Source organism: Lactuca virosa, chromosome 7 (genome assembly GCF_052849685.1).
Source record: "Lactuca virosa cultivar CGN04683 chromosome 7, Lactuca_virosa_CGN04683_v6, whole genome shotgun sequence".
Classification (NCBI taxonomy): Eukaryota; Viridiplantae; Streptophyta; class Magnoliopsida; order Asterales; family Asteraceae; genus Lactuca; species Lactuca virosa.
The window spans coordinates 106900832-106922307 of record NC_136432.1 but is presented as its reverse complement, the minus strand read 5'-3'; the positions used below and the strand labels follow the sequence as shown (position 1 = coordinate 106922307).

General features: G+C 39.1%; 1 long non-coding RNA gene across 1 annotated transcript; it reads right to left on the bottom strand.

Annotated features, from left to right (window-relative positions):
- Positions 1 to 588: 588 nt before the first annotated feature.
- On the bottom strand, positions 589 to 1726 carry LOC145123649 (uncharacterized). The gene is made up of 3 exons (XR_013715226.1): positions 1534 to 1726; positions 992 to 1140; positions 589 to 669 (listed from the first exon to the last, which is right to left on the bottom strand). It is a non-coding gene; the product is annotated as an uncharacterized LOC145123649 (long non-coding RNA).
- Positions 1727 to 21476: the final 19750 nt, after the last annotated feature.

Here is a 21476-nt window from a genome sequence, read left to right as displayed (position 1 = left end):
TCACTGGTGCCGCAGCGGCGTATAATGGGTCGATTCTGCCGCCAATGCGAGGACGTTTCTGGAAAGAAATCACGGTGCGTAGCAGGAGAGGTGAGTTGAGGAAACTGGTGGCTGATTTGGGGATATGGGCTGAAGGAAACCGCAAGGAAAACGGATAAACATGCGATACAGTCACAGACCAGGCACGATGACCAACACATGTAGACAGGAATACAATTATTTCCATAAAATACCCTTATACCCTAAACAATCCAAAACTGTAAAGTAACGTATAATGAAGGGACCATTTATGTCAATTCCTTAGGCAATTTACTGTTCCTAAGGGGTGCACAACTTTTATATATATATATATATATATATATATATATATATATATATATATATATATATATATATATATTCTGAGAGAATACATACTTTGACGAAATGAACTTCTTGAAGAATAACAAATTCTTGAAATCAATTGATGAATAGAAACAAAAATTACACTAATTCTTAAAGAATATGGGTGACAATTGCTAAGAATTACATTTATTGTTAAAAATTAAAACTAAGAACGGTTAAAAATTAAAAAAAAAACATCAAAATCTAACAAAAGACACTAATACATTCTAAAAGAATATTGTTGCTAAGAATCACTTTCAATTTTGCGGTCCGTTCTTCATGAATCTGTGAAACCAAATCCAATTGTAGTTTAGAACCCTATAATACATTAGCAAATGAAAAATAAAAAATTAAAGTCTTTTGTACAAATCTGAAAACTTGTGAATTGCAACAAAATTCATAACCAAGGGTTGTTTCATTTAGACTAATCAACTAAACGACTAATCTATCACTTAATTATTTTGCTTTTGGTCAAACTTAGAGCCTATGCATTTCCATTTGATTATAGCCCATTTATTCCAATAATAAGCACAGTGATTTGTGTCATGCATATGGCTTAAAGGACAATTAATAAATTAGGCAACTTATGTTTGTAAGGCATCCCTACCTGTGGCTAATTAGTATCTGTGAAAATAGATATTTCTTTATGTACTAATTCTGTCAAGTTGCCGGAGACTCAACCTCCAGCCAAGGTGTCACCAGAGAAAATTCATTTTCAGCCGGAATGATCTCCAATAAAATGCATGCAGCCCACGACTGAAACTTACATTCTTATCGGAATCAACAAATACACATTGACAATTGAACAATAATAAACAAAACTATATATTAAATCCAAAAGTAAAAAGAACTACTTAAAAAAATTTTAAAACAAAAAATTGTCTCTACCATGTATAAAAATTTATGCACCGAATAATGTTTCCCACTTTTTAAATCAAAAAACTAAATAAAACTACTTCACAATGTAAATAGTCGGCTTGTCCCATGGACTTTGTTGGTCAAAGTTAATGAGAAACTTGAAAGGAGTATACCATAGTCAAAAAATGATAATTTTTAATGAGTAAATCCAGCAATCTAAGTAAACATATATGGATTTAATGAGTAAATCCAGAAATTATGAAAATAGAAGGCCAATTTTGCAACACAAACCCGTTTGGCAATTATAACATAATGGTGTGGTTCGGTCAAGATCGAAGAAGGGCGAAGAATTTTTTGATCGATTTCAGCACTCTGAGACTGGCAAGATGATGATGGTTGATGGAGCACTTGTAAATCGCGATTCAAGATACGTAAACGAAGAATGGATCACAAAGAGACGTCGTGATGATTTTTCCAAAAAATCGGCAAGTGATTGGGAAAAGATGGAGACGATGAACAAAAAAGTTAACATAAATATAGCATCAATCTAAAACAACTTACCAAGATTATAGGCTTTGATTTAAATTCAATTAAATGATTTATAAGTCATTTACCAAACTATATTTACCAAACTACCCTTATTTGATTAATTTTAATTTTTTATTTTATTTTTAAAATCTGATTGGTTCCTACAACCACAATAATTATCCATTCACATATGAACCTAGCTCTATATATATATATATATATATATATATATATATATATATATATATATATATATATATATATATATATATATAATAATGGTTCGAATATTCCATCTGATTGAAGCTTGGAAATTCTCTTCTTGATGATATGACCAATATGACAATGTCATAGACATGATTTATCCAAAGTGGACGGACCAAGATTCAGGATTAAGTTATCGATTACATTTACACCAATCATAGATTCATAAATTCCATTACAAGGATTTTCTTTAAAGTAAGGAGCATTATATTTCTAAACCAAAATACTAGCATTATTATTATCAAATCCAAATGTAAAACTATCACGCCACAATGCATAAAATGAAATAATGTTTCTTGCCATGTAAGGTGAATAGCAACAATATTGTAAAATCACTGAAAAACTTGAAGGTAAAAAAAGCTCGTAATCTCCAATCTTGGTAACAACTACTCTACTCTTGTTCCCCATGATCAAATCAAGCACTCCATGCCTTATCTTATTACTTCGTCGTAGTCCCTACACATCAGAACAAATGTGGGTTCCACATCCGTGTCAAGTATCCAAATATTAGAAGTAGAGGTTGAATGTAATTAAATTGTAAACGTACCTAAAGTGCCAACATCCTTGGCAGTAGCAGAAAATGGCTTTTTTAGGATCATTCACCAGTGGTATGTCGAAAATATCCCATTTAGGGTTGGATTTGGGCGCACCCACTTTCCCTTTCCCTTTTCCCTTGATATTGGGAGGAGATGATATATTTCTCTTGACACCACCTTCCCTAATAGCCAATACAAGACTACTTGAACTTGTGTTCCTAGGTGGAACAAAGTTTTCTTCGGTGCAGGAGGAGGAGAAGGAGGAGAAGCACCATTCGCCATCTATTTAAGAAAGGTGAACACAATTAATTTGATAAAGAAAAATCCTTTTATTACAATTACCCAACATAAATTATTAATCAAAAAGGCTAGGATCCATTTTTTGCTTCATAATGTAAAGTGAATTAACCAAAAATTAGTCATTTTGGTGGACAAACTATTGTTGATCTCAATCTCTATGATATTCCTAGAAGACGATATTTATTGACTTATGTTAATAGCATGTTAATTTCCTTTAATTCTCATTTGACAATCATGACTGGACTAGCCAAGAATCATGAATCCAAATGGTGAATCGACCATGCAAAGTTACAATGAGATTCAACTCAAGTAACGCTTCAGAATCGCGATCAACATATAACTTTCTTTTACTATATTCTTTTCTTGATAAGCCAGTAAACCACACACACTTACATCAAAAAGAACATACCACAAGGCGTAATTTCCTTAGGAAGCTAAGATTTGCATTGTTAATATAAAACGGGATTCTGTTTTATTAATAATAGAGGTAATACATTTAACCTTGCACAATTGTCCTATCAAACCCTTTTGGTAACTCCACTTCAAAATGCAAGAAGGCGGTGAGGGTGGCGAGCAATGAATGCCACTTAAAAGCCAACCCCATTAGGAATCAAAGAGACCTACCGTAAACCTTCCTTATAGCAATCAAAATGGATGGGCCTAGTCATGGTAAGACTAAAAATTCACATTTAAGAAACACACGAGAACGTAATTTTTATAGATAATGTGATAAATATAACTATAATTTGTAAAATATATATACACATTTAAATTGATATATCTTTTAATTCAATTGAGTAAAACTCAACAATTAAACTATAAATGTCCTTATCTTTTGTATTTTAATTAATCTTATAATCAAATCAAATACGCATTATCTTTTAGCATAAAGGCTAGTTTGTATGTGTTTAAAACCGAAAAATATGAGCAACCAAAAAATAAAAACAAATTTATAAAATTCTGGAACTTTAGGTTCCACAACGTAGGGAACGAATAGCCACGTCGTGACGCATAGAAAACACATGATATTAATTAAATTGTTAATTTAGTTCTCAGTAACTTGCAACGGTTTGGCCAGGGAGAGACCACGATATGGCGATGAAGATATTTGTGATCCAGACCGAGCCCACAACGTCATGGAGGACTAACCACGACGTGGGAAAGAGGCAGAACGACAAAAATGTCGTTTTTCAAGCTTTAACAGATTCAATTTCAACCAAGGCAAATTTCTAGACTTTTAAAACAATTTAAAACAGAAACCCTACACATACAAACCCTAACATGCTTGTCAAGACAAAATCTAAGTGCAATAGACTTTAGTTAACTAGGCTCTGATACCACCAATAGGTTTTGAGCCTCTCAAAGACCAAAAATCGGGCAGCGGAAACATAAATAATTTGATCGAATACTCAAAACCAAATAAATCTAACTCAAGTAATAATGCAACTTTGATAGGACGTACTTGTTGTATTAGGTGTCTAAGCCCTTAACTATAATTGGTATGTACTTGACCCGATAGTAGCATGGTCCTTTTAGGTTGACTTCATCGGAGCAATTTGATAGGATGGATATTTGAGAAAGAGGTTATATATGATTTATTAATATATTATATGAATAATATACTACTTGAGAAATCATATTATTTAATTGGTATTGATCGAGAATTAATTTGGAATTAATTTAGTGATCAAAAGAGACTGATTAAATCTACAGGGACTGATTTGGTAAATCAGTGATACTTATAGTTTGGGCTAATGATCCATGTTTATTAGGCATGGACTAAACCTATATTAGATTCCATTAGGGTTTAGTCCAAAGGGTTATCAAATATGAAGAGTCATGTGAATTAGGGTTTGCATGTATGAAACCCTAGGAATTCCACACTATAAAAGTAACCCCTAGCATGCTAAAATCAGCCACAAGTGTTCCAAGGTGAAACCCTAGCCAATTTGTGCTTCCTTACCTCTTTCTCATAAGCCTCCTTTTGTATTTGGTGTTTGTGACTCATTTGAGGCATCACATTGGAGGTGCTAAGCTCTTGGAAGGCAAGGTTCTACAAGCTACAACAAAGAGGTATTCATCTAACTAGGTTTTATGTTGTATATCTTCAATTGCATGCTAGCTAGGGTATATGCTTTGGATGAAATGAAATTCCATGTATAAATTGAGAAAACTTAGATCCAAAGAATTTAGGGTTGTATGTGCACCATAGGATTGTTATAGTGCTCAAAACCCATCGATACTAAGTGTGGAAAACATACCTTTGATTTCTTAGTAGGTTTCTTCTTTTGACAAGCCAGTTGATTGGACTAGAGAACGCAACTTAGAGTTCCTCTTTTGTAATCACACCCAAGAAGCAAAACTAAAACAGATCTGACAAAGCTTTGAACTCCAGTAGCAAACAGATTCGAAGAACAAAAATTTGTATTTCTCCACGTAGTGGAATATCAATGTCTATGTTGTGGAAAATGAGTATCCTGCCATTCAATGGATTTTTTGGGTTATGCAATTTTGTAGCTGAAAGTATATTTCTCATGTGTTAAATCTGGATTTGGAGCCCTCTATTTATAAGGAAGTGATTTGAAAAACTAGGAATAATTACCAAACTTAATTGTAATTATCTATGGAATTCAAATCATTCTGGAGTATTTCATATTCCTTTATTTACTATTATCTAATTAAACTATTAGTTAATTTTGTAACATCCCAAAATCATAGTAAAAATTTTCATTTTCAAAACCATTTAATAACCCATAAATCATAAAAATAAAAATAAAAATTGTTTCCAAACATCCATATACATAAATAAGAGTATCCCAAAATCATTTATCAAAAAAAATCCAAGGATGATGTCAACACTCACGCCTTCTCCTTTCCTCGATCTTGTGAAGTACCTAAAACATTGAAATTCACAATTGTAAGCCAAAGCTTAGTGAGTTCCCCAAAATACTCTACACAATAATACAATAACAATTACAATACATGCAGATAGGGTTTGTTAGCCTGTGGCCTCAACCAAACCATCCAGGGTTTGTTGGCATATTGCCTTAACCCAACCATCCAAGGTTTCTTTGAATATTGCATCAAGCCAACCATCTCGGGTTTGTTCATCTACCGCAAAAAGCAGTGCCAGCTTAACCCAACCATCCATGGTTAGTTGGCCTCCCTCCTCAACCCAACCACCAATATTTCGACATATTCAACAAATAAACAATAATAAACAAGTACAGGAAATCATATAGATCAACCAATCTAACATGTCACTACATCATAGCAACATTCCATATACCAGGATACCTAACACAACCTAGTGGGCCGGTATTGGTGCCTTTAACCGTACGAGTACAGTGAGGGAAACTCACCTCAAGGCTCAAAAAATGACTGAACTGATCACTGATCCAAAACCGACTCTACAAGTCACATATACAATAAACAGGGACCAAGTCTCAATCCACTACTCAAATAACCCCAAATAAACTAAAGAAAAACTTGGTCAAAGTCAACGGTCAACGTTGAAAATGTCAAAAGTCAACATTTAGCTAAATTAATTCATGTGTAACAGCTCTATGCCCTGCATAGATTCTAAGGTAGCAAAAATGGGGAAACATAAGGTTACACACTGCGTAGCAAGAATTACGCCCCACGTACACCCAGAATCCTTAACTTAATCATTAAGCTCTTACTACAGGAAGTTAAACCACTAAACTTCTAAATCTAAACTAGATGACGTCTTAATGGATAAAGTCTCTTACTTTATCCATTTTCATGCATACCAAGGGCACACACTCATAACCTAAGTCCAATAAGTCACTCTAAACTCCAAAACTCATACATGGATGGATGAGAGTGACCAAGCTCTTATTTTTATGACTTAACTACTCCAAAATCTACTAGAAATGATACTCTAATGGCCAAGAGTAGCTCAAACTCATAAGAACCAAGGTTGTGAGGACAAAATGTGGAAGTTCTTAAGAATTAACTTGATCTATCATAAAACTCATCAAGGTGGAGACTTTATACCTCCTTGAGATGGATTAGGGGAAGGAACTTATGGATCCAAAGTTGATTTAAGCTTCTAAGAAACCCCACCACCTTCTTCTTTCCTCAAAAGCGCATAAACACACTCTTAAGCTCACAAATGCACCAAAAGGGGATTAGGGTTTCAAAAGGGATGTTTAGGGAATGGAAGCTGAGAATGGAAGGGCCTCAGGAGATTTAGAGCCCTTAAATAGGGCTCAAAACCCCAAGATTAGGGGTTGAGCTCTAGGAAGGCACGCGCTACGTACCTAAATCTATGCCTATCATAAATCATTAAAACCTCGTGTCCTAGATTCCCATATATGCAGTGCTTGGAAGGCTTTCTATGCTCTGCGTAGATACTGTGACATCCCCATTTTCACGTCCAAAAATGACCGATTTAATACTCTCGGATTTAGGAGTAACTAACTATATCTAATCCATATTCTCGGATCAGTGAAAAATAACCATGCCTACTCCATTCTCTCGGACCAGGGACAAATGATTATGCCTAATCCATACTCTCGGATTAGTGATAGATGACTATACCTAATCCATACTCTCAGACTAGGGATGAATGTCATAGTTCTACCCTTTGTATATATCTCACATGTATTATTAAGTATATACTACCCAATATTCCCCTTAATTAACTTTGGTCTTTCGTGCTGGTCTTATTTTATCTCTGGTAAAACTATGATGCTCTACTCCTAATACTTATATTATTATTACCATGAAATAATATATATATATATATATATATATATATATATATATATATATATATATATATATATATCTTAACACATATAGCATCGTACTTGGTTCGCATATCATATATTATCAAATATGTTCTCAAAACATATTCCAAGAAATAAGCATATAGCTCACATATAAACTCTTTACACATATATTTGATACTTTAGTCAATACTTGTATTAAAATCATGTTCATGAAAGGGACTATGCACTCACTTGATAAAAGCAGACGCCTTAGGATTTAGGCAGAACTTCTGTAACATCCCAAAATCCAAGATCAAAAATTTCATTTTTAATTTAATAATTCATAAAACAGATTATTGAAAACATCATCAAGTTATCTCATTTCATAAAAACCCATAAGTCATATATCTCAAAACATGTCATAAGATAATAATGTCAGAGTACAAATCCCAAGAATCTCATGTGCAGAAAATCATGTGTGTGATGCGCTGCCATCATGTCGGCTCCTTTCCTTTCGAAGAGGAAGTACCTAAAACCAAAACTGAAAACCGTAAGCACGAAGCTTAGTGAGTTCCCCCATCATACCACATACCATACAATACCATACTGTCAGACATATCTAGGTGCCCGACCTACCCCTTCGGTCTCTTTCAACTGGTAACCGCCTAGCATATCTGGGTGCTGACCAACCCCTTCGGTCTCTTTCAACCGGATACCGCCTAGCATATCTAGGTGCTCGCCTACCCCTTCGGTCTCTTTCAACAGGATATTCAGGGACTATTTCACCCCTACCACTACCGCATAATCGCATAGCATACTAGCACATAAAGCATAACAGATAGTGACATACCAGACAATTATCAAAAAGACAATCATATCAACTATAATCACCTACTAGTGGGTCGGCATTGGTGCCTTAGACTCACTTCTACTAGAAGGTAACTCACCTCAACTGCTGTAGAGTAGTCGAACTGTCCTCAGCTCTAAAATGAATCCCACTCAAACTCCTACACATAAAAGATTTCCTTTAATTCCCTTTTCATACTCATAACCCCCCCTTGAGAGTCAACTCTAGTCAAAGTCAACGTTTTGGTAAAGTCAACCATATGGGTTGACTTAACTCGCCGAGTTGGTCCATCAACTCGCCGAGTTCCATAAATCATAAACCTTGAAATCGCGACCCAACTCGTCGAGTTCTTTCACGAACTCGTCGAGTTCCTCCTATCAACAGAATCGAGACTTTTCACTACAAGTCGTTGAGTCCTTCCTTGAACTCGTCGAGTTCTATAATCTTCAAAACTCGGAACACCTTAGCCAACCCGCTGAGTCGTCTCCTAGACTCACCAAGTTTGCTTAGTAATCAGAAAATGTTGGGGACCACGATCCAACTCGCCTAGTTGGATGGACAAATCGTTGAGTTCCCTTATTCTAAACCCATTCAGTCGCTTCCAATCGAGTTCAATGCTTCCAAACCATAGATATGGTCCCCTAGGACTAAGTTACCACTTAAAGTTGCTAACTTTACGTCAATGCATGGTGTTATGAAGCTAAAAACACCAAAACTAAGCTTTATAAGAGATCTAGGGCGTGGGGAAGGGCCAAGGCTTAATAAAGGTAGCAAATTTAAGTCTCATAAGTCCATGAGTGCCTAGATCTGAAGTCATAACTTCATGATATACTCAAATCCCGAAAATGACTTAAATATGGCCAAGAATGACAAAATACTACCCTAGATGAAGATCTAAGTAATAGAAATCCAAGGTATCAACTTTGTGCCTCAAATGAGTCAGAAATGAAGCTCAACTTCTGGATCTAATAGCTTCTTCTTCAATCCCCAAGCTTCTCCTTCCTTCACAAGCTTTAAGATCACAAAGCATGCAAAAAATGGCTCAAAGCTCTCCAAATGTGGATTTGGGTTTAGTGCCTAGGGTTTAGGACGATGGAAGTTGTAAATGAGGCCAGCCTTTGGAGGTTAAGGTGATTAAATAGGGTGCAAAACCCTTAAAATTAGGGTTTCATTCTGCCAGGCCTACTCGTCGAGTTGAGGCTCTCAACTCGTCCAGTAGGCTTCACATCCCGCGTCCAAAATTCGTTTCTACTCGACGAGTTTGGGGCCTCCGACTCGTCGAGTTTCTATACAAATGAGAATAAATTTGATTTAAAATACATACCAAGAACCGAGTGTTACAAATCTCCCCCACTTATTTTAGACTTCGTCCTCGAAGTCTGCTGTTCCTGGGAATAGCTCGGGGTAGTGCTCCTTCATCTCATCCTCCGGCTCCCATGTCCACTCTGATCCCTTGTGGTGCTGCCACTGCACCTTCACCACCTCAACCCTCTTGTTCCTTAGACCCTTTATCTTCCTGTTGAGGATGGCTACCGGTCGCTCGATGTAGTTCAGGCTGTCATCCACCTGAATATCCTCTAAGGGCACCACTGCGAAGTCATCTCCTAAGCACTTCCGCAGCTGGGAGATCCAGTCGATACGCAACCCGACCTACCCGGGCCAATACCCTGAACGGACCAATGTATCTGGGGCCCAACTTTCCCCGCTTCTTGAACCATATGCCACCTTTGCAAGGTGACACCTTCAGGAGAACCATATCTCCTACCTGGAACTCCAGGTCTGATCAACGTTTGTCGACGTAGCTCTTTTCCCGACTTTGAGCCGTCTGGAGTCTACTCTGGACCGGTTGGATCTTCTCTCTCATCTTGAGTTCCATTTCGGTACTCCCCTTGACCCTCTGTCCAACCTCACCCCATCATATCGGGGTTCTGCACTTCCTCCCATAAAGCATCTCGAAGGGAGGACGGCCGATGATGGCGTGGTAGCTATTATTGTAGTAAAACTCTGCCAAGGGAAGGTAGGTATCCCAGCTACCACCGAAGTCTAAAATGCATGCCCCTAGCATATCCTCCAAGGTCAGGAGTAAACGGGCTAAAAACTAGAAGGAGTTCTAAAGAGATTCTGGTGAGAAGTGTGAAGAAATGAGCTGATTTCTGAGGGTTTATATAGCCTTGAAAAGAGAGTGCGTCGCGCACCATTCCCCCTTCACACCACGCATCCGGTTGGATATGATGATATAGCGTTCATTCGTTGGTGCCAAATGTCGCAATCTGGGTGGAGTGACAGTGCACGCCACGCAAGCTGTCTGTACGCGCCAGAAAATTTTAGTTCATAGAAAATTCATATCTTCTTCCAACAAGCTCTATTTTCGACGTGTTTTATATCCACGCGTAGCTACTGATAAGATCTAATACTTTCATTTAGACTCCATCGCCTAATTTTGACTTTATTTTTAAAGTTATATTTTTAACAGGCTTAGACTGTAAAAGTCTGTTAAAAATTCATAATTCTCTCGTACAATATTCGTTCTCGACTGTCTTTATAATGACGGAATAATATGGAAAACATCTTCAACTCTCATTTAGATTATTTTTTCTAACAATCAACCGATCTCTACTTTGGTTTTAGAGCCGTATACTGCTGCGCTGAAACTTTGAAAAATCATAACTTCCCCTTATGAAGTCACATATGGACGTTCTCTATATGCATGATCTTGGTTTAACGGCTACTACGACCTTTATTAGACGACTTAGGCTAAAAAGTAATTTATCAATAATTCACTTTTTACGATACGTAGAGTCGTACTGGTTTAATCGCAAAACTTCGAAGAAGCCTAACTTCTTCATACGAAGTTGGATTTTAGTCTCCTTTATATGTAGGTAATCATTGTCACATATACTTTAACTTGGTTAAGATTATTTATCATAGATAATCTACTATAAAAATTCCATTTTTATAGCTTATTCTATTTAGTTGATTAGCCCAAATTTGTGGGTGTTATAGATACACACCCAACAACAAACTTTAAAAAAATAAAGGGAAAGAATTTACTTTTAAGGATTAGGTGTTACAATTCCCCCACCCCCCTCCCCCCGCCCCCCCCCCCCCCCCCCGAACTAGATTCCGTCCTTGAAATCCACCACTGAAAGTAGATGTGGATAATGTTCATGCATCTCTGACTCGGGTTCCCACGTCCACTCGGAACCTTTCCTATGTTGCCACCGGACATTGACCAAAAGTACCACCTTGTTCTGTAAGATCTTTGTATTCTAATCTAGAATAGCCATCGGTCTCCCCATATAATTCAGGCACTCATCGACATGAATTTCATCCAAAGGAATTACCATCGAATCATCAACCATACACTTCCGAAGCTGGAAAAAATGGAATGTGTTGTGAATCTGACTAATATCCTTAGGGAGATCCAGTCGGTAGGCCACCTTGCCTACCCTGGCCACTACTCGACATGTTCCAATAAATCGGGGACCAAACTTTCCCCTCTTCTAGAAGCATATAACACCCTTCCAAGGTGACACCTTCAGCAAAACTATATCTCCGACCTGGAACTCTAACTCGGATCGATGTCTACCGACATAACACTTTTGTCCGCTCTGAGTTATCTACAACCTCTGTCTGATCTGTTGTATAATCTTTGTTATCTGAAGGACCACCTCGGTCCTTCCCATGACCCTGTGGCCAACCTCTCCCCAACAAACTGGTGTACGACACTTCCTTTTATAGAGAATCTCAAAATGTGGTGCACCAATACTAGAATAATAGTTGTTGTTGTAAGAAAACTCATCTAGGGAAGGAAGGAGTCCCAAATCCCACTACAACCGATGACACAATCCCTCAGTATATCCTCGAGAGTCTGAATGGTTCTCTCATTCTGACCATCGGTCTGAGGGTGATAAGCAGGGCTGAAATACAGTCTCGTACCCAACGCATCGTGAAACTTCTGCCTCAACAGAGAAGTAAATTATTCATCACGGTCGAAGACGATAGAAACTGGCACACCATGGCATGCAACAATCTCATGCACATACACATCGGCCAATTTCTCTGCCGAAGAACTCTCTTTGATGTCGAGAAAATGGGCACTCTTGGTCAAACAATCGATAATGACCCAGATAGCATTGAATCCCTTGTCTGTTGTTAACACTCTGTCACGGGCGTATTAAGCAAATAAAATTTCACTACTGGTTACACTAAAAATATAGCACCGAGAAGCAGGGTCGAATCCTTAGGGACACAGCCTAAAGGTCAAGGCCTTTTGCATCAGGAACAATCTAGTCAAGAAACAAAAAATATAAAAACGGGTTTTTTGAAATAAACTAAAAACTAAAAATTGCAGTGGAAATAAATTAAATAAAACTTAGAAATAAAAACGATTTCAGTTCTACTGCGAGTTTCCTAATCATGCAATCAACCTAGACATGGTTATTCAGAATGCGTTCTATCTAAGCTGGTACTGAAAAAACTAACAAGCTCTAGTATAATCTCTTTTACCTAATTAGTTAACCAAAAAACCAAAACAAGCTCTTTGAATTAACCTTAACATTTTATTGTTCAATTAAAAAAGCTCTTAAATAAATCAGAAAAGCAGCTTTATGACCTGTGTAAAATTCTCAGCAATACCCAATACTTCTCACAAGCTCGGAAGCATAAAGATATGATTTTTCAGTTTATACCAGAGTTAAATCCCAAACACGGAACCAATCTAATACTTGTTACATATTACAAGTTGACAAGAACAATTACGAATTCTATTAATTGATTAACAGGAATGATAAAAACCCTAGCTAGGGGATTACACTAACAAGAATTAAAAATCAAACAATCATTAAGCTCAAAACTAAAAAAAATCTAGATAGAAACACGAAAAGAAAACCAGATATGATAACTAATCGCATGAAAAGTACTAGTCTAATGCAGAACTGAAAACTAGGGTTTTAGCCTGAAATGGTTAAAAATGAATCTCAACAAGTAAAAAGAAAACATAACCGAATAATCTTCTAAACTAAGTGTATGAGATGATTCACAACCTTCAGATCTTCATATATCGCTGAAAGGTATCAGAAATCGCCTTCAGAAGTGTTTTCAGTCACTTGGAACCGTCCAACCATCGAATTTGATTACGAGGGCCATATTAATACGCAAGATAGTAGCTTCCGGAGAAAGTAAACAAAAAATGTGATCGTAGATTTAAGATATGCAATCGCAGAAATCATGATTTTTTACAGAATTGCCCTTAAATGAAGTAAGATGCTATATTTGAAGTTTCAGGAGCAATGTCAAATAAATGTGATTGCATAAAGGTTATATGAGATCTCAATTTTTACTTTTTTTCTTCATATGACTTCCATCTGACTTATTTCGACCTTGGAAAACTTCGATGCATTTATGCGATCACAAAAGTGAAAAATGTGGTCGCAGATTTGAGTTTTCGGCTCGTTTCGGACGCGATCCTTCAATTTAAGCACTCAATGATATTCCCTAGCATACTTCTTCAGTTCCAACTACATTTAGGCTCCAAACATCCATCCAGCTGCTCCTAAAATACTGCTTCTCTCGAAATATCTGAAAATGACACAAAAACGCTAGCAGTACGAGAATTCTGATAAAAGACATGAGTTGAACATTATTTAAATAAATGACATGCAAAGGTACAAATATATGATGTTAAATGCTAATAAAAACTACCCTAAAAGATGCACAAAGTGGCATTTATCAAATCTTCCCAAGCTTGAACCTTACTTGCCCTCAAGTAATAAAAAGATTAAAAATTATAAACAAATGGTAAGATGTAGATGACCTAAAAAGAATTTAGAATAAAAACTAAAATAAATAAAAGAAAACTTAAAAAGTTGAACTAAAAATATTTCACTCTTTTTTTCCACATGATCTGTTTTCGGACCAAGGAAGCTCCAATGAAATCATCACCTAGACAATAGTGTCAATAGCTTTATTGTAGATTCATAATGCATATTTAATAAATCAAACCAGGCTTGAGTAAATAATTTTTATGCTGAATTAAATTTGTGAACATAGTATATTTTTAAAAATAATTTTACGAAAATTCGTTTATAAAAACTTAGCTTGACCGACCCCTCCTTTTTTCCAAACTCGTTTAGTAAATGCGGTAAGCTCCATTATGGACAGAAAATCCAAGCTTACTCTATGATTCCACTATCAATAGATCTATCTCATTATGCCACACATCTTATTTGCCTTGATCAACTCTTCAAATTTAACTTGTTTGGTCCTTGATTTCGACTTGAACTTTACTTGGAATTAACTTTGAATTTCATATTTCTTCAACTTTCTTGATGTAACATTTCTAACATATATATTGACTGGGCACGGATTTTACTGTGAGGCCCACCATATCTTCAATACTTCAAAAAATGATAATAAATTGTATGGATGTAACAAGAGTTCCGTCCTAACCTCAAAAGGTGCAGAAACTATATGGTTTAGTACTTCAAGGAAATAAAATGGTTATTCAATCTAGGTTCTTCTTAAGGTATTTAAGGAAATTATTTCTAAAACATTGTTCGTTTTTCCATCCTCACCTCTATTTTAAAAATTATTCAACTCTTATGTTGGTTTATATTTTTGAAAACGTTTAAAACACTTTCTGATATGAAGAGATAATTGTTAAAATTGAATGTAATGAGATTTTTATTTTCGGTTTCTATCACACTTCATCTTAACAGAGCTATCGAATGTAAATAATGTCCTCATCTCATGTAAGAACTTTTTATTTTTTTTTATTTTCATAATTTTTTTAAGCAGAAAATAAAAAACTAAAATAACTAGAAATAAAATCTTTTTGTGTTTTTTCTCGTTTGAATAAAGAAAAATAAAAAGGAAAATATTTTTTGGATTTCTCAAATTTTTATATGCATATAAAATGCAGAATAATTACGAAAAGGAAAATAAAATTTGAAAAGTTTTACTTAAAAACTGAAAATTTTAAAATTTTTAACAAAAATGCAAATTTTCTCTAACCCCCTCCCCAAGCTTCAAATGATCCATTGTTCTTAATGCTCAGAGAGGAATGAACAACTCAATAAAGCATATAAAAACAAAATGTTGCAGCTAGGAATGAATGTACCTGATAAGTTTGTAGAAATTCTGATTTTGACGATGATGTTAGCGAAAAATCTGAATTTCAGCAACTCTGAAGATCCTCTAATTTCCCAAATCTTGCTTGGAATGACTACCCTCTCTTTATTGAAAGCGTAAAAAAAATTAAAAACTACTCTTCGGGTTGCCTCTTAGAAAGCTGCCCATTTTTAAAGTCGTTGGCTCGACTTTGCCCAACCAGATTTGCTAACTGGTGTGGTTGGGACTTCTCTAAAGCTCAACTCTCTTCCTTTCACTCCAGATGTAACATCCCAATTTTCAAGACCAAAAATTTTGTTTTTAATTAAGTAACTTATAAAACAGTTTACTGAAAAACATCATCGATTCATATCATTTCATAAAACCATAGTCACGTGTCTCAAAACCATATCATAAAATTGTAATAATGTCAGAGTACAATCCCAAGAATCTCATAATGCGGAAATCCTGTGTGTGTGATGCGCTGCTACCGTGCCGGTTCCTTCCCATTCGAAGCAAAGGTACCTGAAAACAAAACTGAATACTGTAAGCACAAAGCTTAGTGAGTTCCCCCATCATACCACATACCATACATAACACATACTGTCTAACACATCTGGGTACTGACTACCCCTTCGGTCTCTTTCAACCGGTAACTTGCCTAGCATATCAGGGTGTTGGCCTACCCCTTCGGTCTTATCGAGCGGTACCTAGCCTAGCATATCAGGGTGCTGGCCTACCCCTTCGGTCCTATCGACTGGTATTGGGGACTATTTCACCGCTACTTCTACCACATAGCATCCTAGTGCATAACATATAAATCATATACTGCCTAGCTTATTCGGGTGTTGGCATACCCCTTCGGCCCAATCGACCGGTACTAGGGTCTATCATACCGTTTCTACCATTATCACATATCATCATAGCATACCAATACATAACATAACATACTAGATAATTATCACAAAGATAATCATCTAACAAACATCTCCTACTAGTGGGCCGGCATTGAGGCCTTAGACTCACTTCTACTGGAAGGTAACTCACCTCAATGTCGTGATGTGTCTTAACTGTCCTCGATGCTGGGATCAACTCCTCTCAACTCCTACACATAACCACCTTCCTTAATTACCATCTCATACTCTTAACCCTTTCAAGGGTCAACTCAGGTCAAAGTCAAAGTCAAGGTCAACACCCTAGTCAAAGTCAACATCTGGTTGACCCAACTCGCCGAGTTGGTCCACAAACTCGTCGACTTCCATAATCCACCAAAACTTGGAACTTCGCTCCTACTCATCGAGTTTTTCAAGAACTCGTCGAGTTCTCCTTCATATAGAATCGGGACCTTTTTGCTTTTCACTCGTCGAGCTCTTCCTTGAACTCGATGAGTCCTTCTTCATACAAGTTGAAGTGTATAGTCCTTGACTTGCCGAGTTCTTCCTTGAACTCGTCGAGTTCTTATTCATATAAGTTGGGACATTGCCTTGAACTCGCCGAGTGTGTTCTTGAACTCGCCAAGTTCCATGATCTTTAAGTCCATAAACGAGCCCAACTTGTTGGGTTCTCTTCAAAACTCAACAAGTTACTCAATATCAGAAGAGATTGGGAAAACTGCGACCCAACTCGCCGAGTCGTATGAGTGACTCATCGAGTCCCTCTATGTCCAAATCCATACAGCCACTTTCAGTCGGGCTTAACACATCTAAAACGTAGATCTGACCTCCTAGGGTCCATATTACACGTAAAGTTACAAACATTACGTGCATGCAAGGTATCATGAGCCAAAAACACCATTTCCTAGTCTAAACTGAAGCCTAGGCTAAAGGGAAGGGTTAAAGCATAATAAATTCGTGAACTTTATGGCTAAAGGGGCTGAAAGGGATCTGGATCTGAAGTTACAACTTCAGATCATACTCCATACTCAAGAAGGTTCACAAAATTGCTAAGAGATGGCCCTAAACTCAAGCATGGAAAGATCTAGCAATATATAAAGTCAAGGAAGCAACTTTATAGCTTTAAGGGGCTGGAAATGTAGCTTGAACCTTGGATCTACTGCTTCCTTGAGCCTTCTAGCTCCTTCTTCTTCTTCCTCTAGCTTTGAAATCACACAAATACTCTCACAAATGGCTCACACACTCAACAAAGCTCAAGGAACACAATTTAGGGAGTTCTGAACTAAGGGAGACGATGGGGGCTGCATGGGAGGCGAGTTAGTGCGTTTAAATAGGGTGCAAACCCTAAAATTTAGGGTTTCACCCAGACAGGTCAACTCGTCGAGTTGGGGCTTCCGACTCGGCGAGTAGGCTCTTCCATCCGCGTCCAAAAATTTGTCCCTACTCGACGAGTTGAGCCTCTAACTCGTCGAGTCCCAGTATAAAATGCAAATATTCTTTATTTAAGATACATACTAGGAACCGCTCGTCCTCGAAGTCTGCTGTTGCATCTGGAAAAAGCTCGGGGTAGTGCTCCCTCATCTCGTCCTTCGGCTCCCAAGTCCATTCTGAGCCCTTGCAGTGCTGCCATTGCAGCTTCACCAGCTCGACCCTCTTGTTCCTCAGATCCTTCGACTTCCTGGTGAGGATAGCTATTGGTCGCTCAATGTAGTTTAAGTTGTCATCCACCTGAATATCCTCCAGAGGCACCACTGCAGAGTCGTCTACCAGACACTTTCGCAGCTGGGAGACGTGAAAGGTACTATGAATCTGACTGAGCTCCGCTGGAAAATCCAGCCTATATGCCACCTTGCCCACCCGGGCAGCAACCCTGAATGGACCGATGTACATGGGGTCTAACTTGCCCTGCTTCCTGAACCGAATGACACCCTTCCAAGGTGACACCTTCAGGAGAACCATATCCCCGACCTAGAACTCCAGGTCTGAAATACTCTTGTCGACATAACTTTTCTGCCGATTTTGAGCAGTCTGAAGCCTGCTCCGGACCTGCTGGATCCTCTCCATCGTATTGAGTACCACTTCGGTACTCCCCATGACTCTCTGCCCAACCTCACCTCAACAAATCGGGGTCCTGCATTTCCTCCCGTACAACATCTCGAAGGGAGGATGGTCGATACTCGTGTGGTAGCTATTATTGTAGGAAAACTTTGCCATGGGAAGGTAGGTATCCCAGCTACCACCGAAGTCTAAAATACATGCCCGCAGCATATCCTCCAAAGTCTGTATGGTCCGCTCGCTCTGATCATCCGTCTGCGGGTGAAAAGCGGTGCAAAATTGTATACGAGTACCCAACTCGTCGTGAAACTTCTTCCAGAATCTGGAAGTGAACCGCACGTCTCTGTTAGAAATCACGAAGACCGGCACTCCGTGTGAAGCTACTACCTCTCGAATGTAGATATCGGCCAACTTCTTGGTCGAGATGCTCTCCTAGATCGGTATGAAATGAGCATTCTTGGTCAATAGATCCACGATGACCCAAATCGAATCCACTCCCCGTGCGGTCCTGGGAAGCTTCGTGATGAAATCCATAATAATATCTTCCCATTTTCACATAGCGATATCCAACGGCCGTGTCTTGCCGTGAGGCCTCTGGTTCGCGGCCTTGACCTTCCTGCAGGTCAGGCGTTTCTCAATGTACCAGGCTACATCCCGCTTCATGCAGGGCCACCAGTAATCAGGACGAAGATCTCTGTACATCTTCGTCGCCCCGGGATGAATCGAGAATCGGAATTTGTGTGCCTCCTCCATCAAAACCCGGCGCACCCCCCCCCCATGATATGGAACCCACACTCTACAGGTATAGTGTCAACAACCCATGGCTATCATAGTCGAAGGAGTACACCCAACCCACAATACGCTCGTTCTTCCGATGTTCCTCCTTCATAGCCTCTTGTTGGGCCTCTCGGATCTGCTCCAACAGCGGAGTCACTACTGTCATCCGTAAGCAAATGTCTCTGATCGGAGCTGCCTTGCGGCTAAGAGCGTCGGCCACAACATTGGCCTTCCCCGGGTGGTAGAGGATCTCACAATCGTAATCCTTCACCACATCTAGCCACCGATGCTGCCTCATGTTCAGATTCGGTTGATCCATGAAGTACCTCAGACTCTTGTGATCCATGTAAATGGTACAACGGACCCCATAGAGGTAATGTCGCCAAATCTTGAGGGCGAAGACGACCGCCCCCAACTCCAAATCATGCATCGGGTAGTTCGCCTCGTGAGGCATAGGCGATGACGTGCCCTCTCTTCATCAGTACTATGCCCAAACCCGATATGGACGCATCGTAGTACACCACAAAATACTCCACGTTCTCTGGTAGGGCTAGGATCGGCGCCTCACATAGTCTCTGTCTCATTGTCTTAAATGTTGCCTGCTGCTCAGGCCCCCAGCGAAAGACCACGACCTTCTTCGTCAACCGGGTCAAGGGTACGACTATCTTGGAAAAGTCCTGAATGAATCTCCGGTAATAGCCTGCCAATCCCAGGAAACTCCGAATCTCAGATGGAGACTTCGGAACCTCCCATCTCATTACGGCCTCCACCTTGGCCGGGTCAACTAAAATCTCGTTCTGATTGACAAGGTGCCCAAGAAACTATACCTCGCGCAACCAGAACTCGCACTTGGAGAACTTGGCGTACAAGCTCTCCCTCCTCAAGGTATCCAACACCTCCCGCAAGTGTTCCTCGTGATGCTCCTGCGTCTTGGAGTAAACCAAGATATCATCAATGAAAACTATCACAGACCGATCCTGCATCGGTCTACACACGCGGTTCATGAGGTCCATGAATGCTGCAGGAGCCTTAGTGAGCCCGAAGGGCATCACCACGAACTCGTAGTGGCCATAGCGAGTTCGAAACGTAGTCTTCTATACATCCTCATCTCCGACGCTCATCTGATGGTATCCTAAACGTAAATCTATCTTGGAAAACCAAGATGCCCCCCTGTAGCTGGTCGAAGAGATCATCAATCCTCAGAAGTGGGTAACGGTTCTTCACCGTTACCTTATTCAGCTCCCTTTAATCTATACACATCCGATGCGACATGTCCTTCTTCTTCACAAATAGGATCGGGGCTCCCTAGGGTGAATTGCTAGGTCTAATGAATCCCTTGTCTAACATCTCCTGCAGCTATGTAGACAGCTCCTTCATCTCAGGAGGAGCCAACCGATATGGTGCCTTGGCTATCGGAGCCGCACCAGGGACTAGGTCGATCCAGAACTCCACCTGCCTCTTCGGATGTATCCCAGGCAGCTCCTCTGTAAATACATCTGGGTACTCTCGTACCACTGGCACATCACTCACAGTCGCCTTACCCGCTTCCCGGGTATCCATAACATAGGCAACGTACCCTGCGCAACTCTGCTGAAGGTATCGCCTAGCCCTCGTTGCTGAGCACGAAGCTGGTCCTCGTTGTGGCCTCTCGCCCTGAATCACCAGCTTTCCCCCACTTGGGGTCCTGATATGCACCAGCTACTATGCACAATCGATCGCTGCCCCATTAGGGCTCAACCAGTCCATGCCTATGATAACCTTGTTCCCACGCAATAGAATGGGAACCAAGTCTACAAGGTAGCGCTCCTCATACAGTCTCAAAACACAACCTATGAAAACGTATGATGCCCGTACTGATAGGTTGTCAGCAATCTCAACCTCTAAAGGGCAATCCAACATGCCCTAAGACTCAGTAAACCTCTTGCTAAGCACGAGAGAAACAAATGATCGGGTAGCTCCCGAATCGAATAACACTTGAACTGGGAGGCCGTTCACATGGAACGATCCAAAATATAACACATAAATACCGCACATAAATATCATAATCGACATGAAATAAGAGTTAGGGAGAAGAAAACATACCCGTCACCACATCAGGTGCGGCACGTGCCTCCTTGGCGGTCAGATGGAAGGCTCGGATCCTCACCACCAGAGCATCTGTTTTGCCCTGTCGGCCATCTGTAAT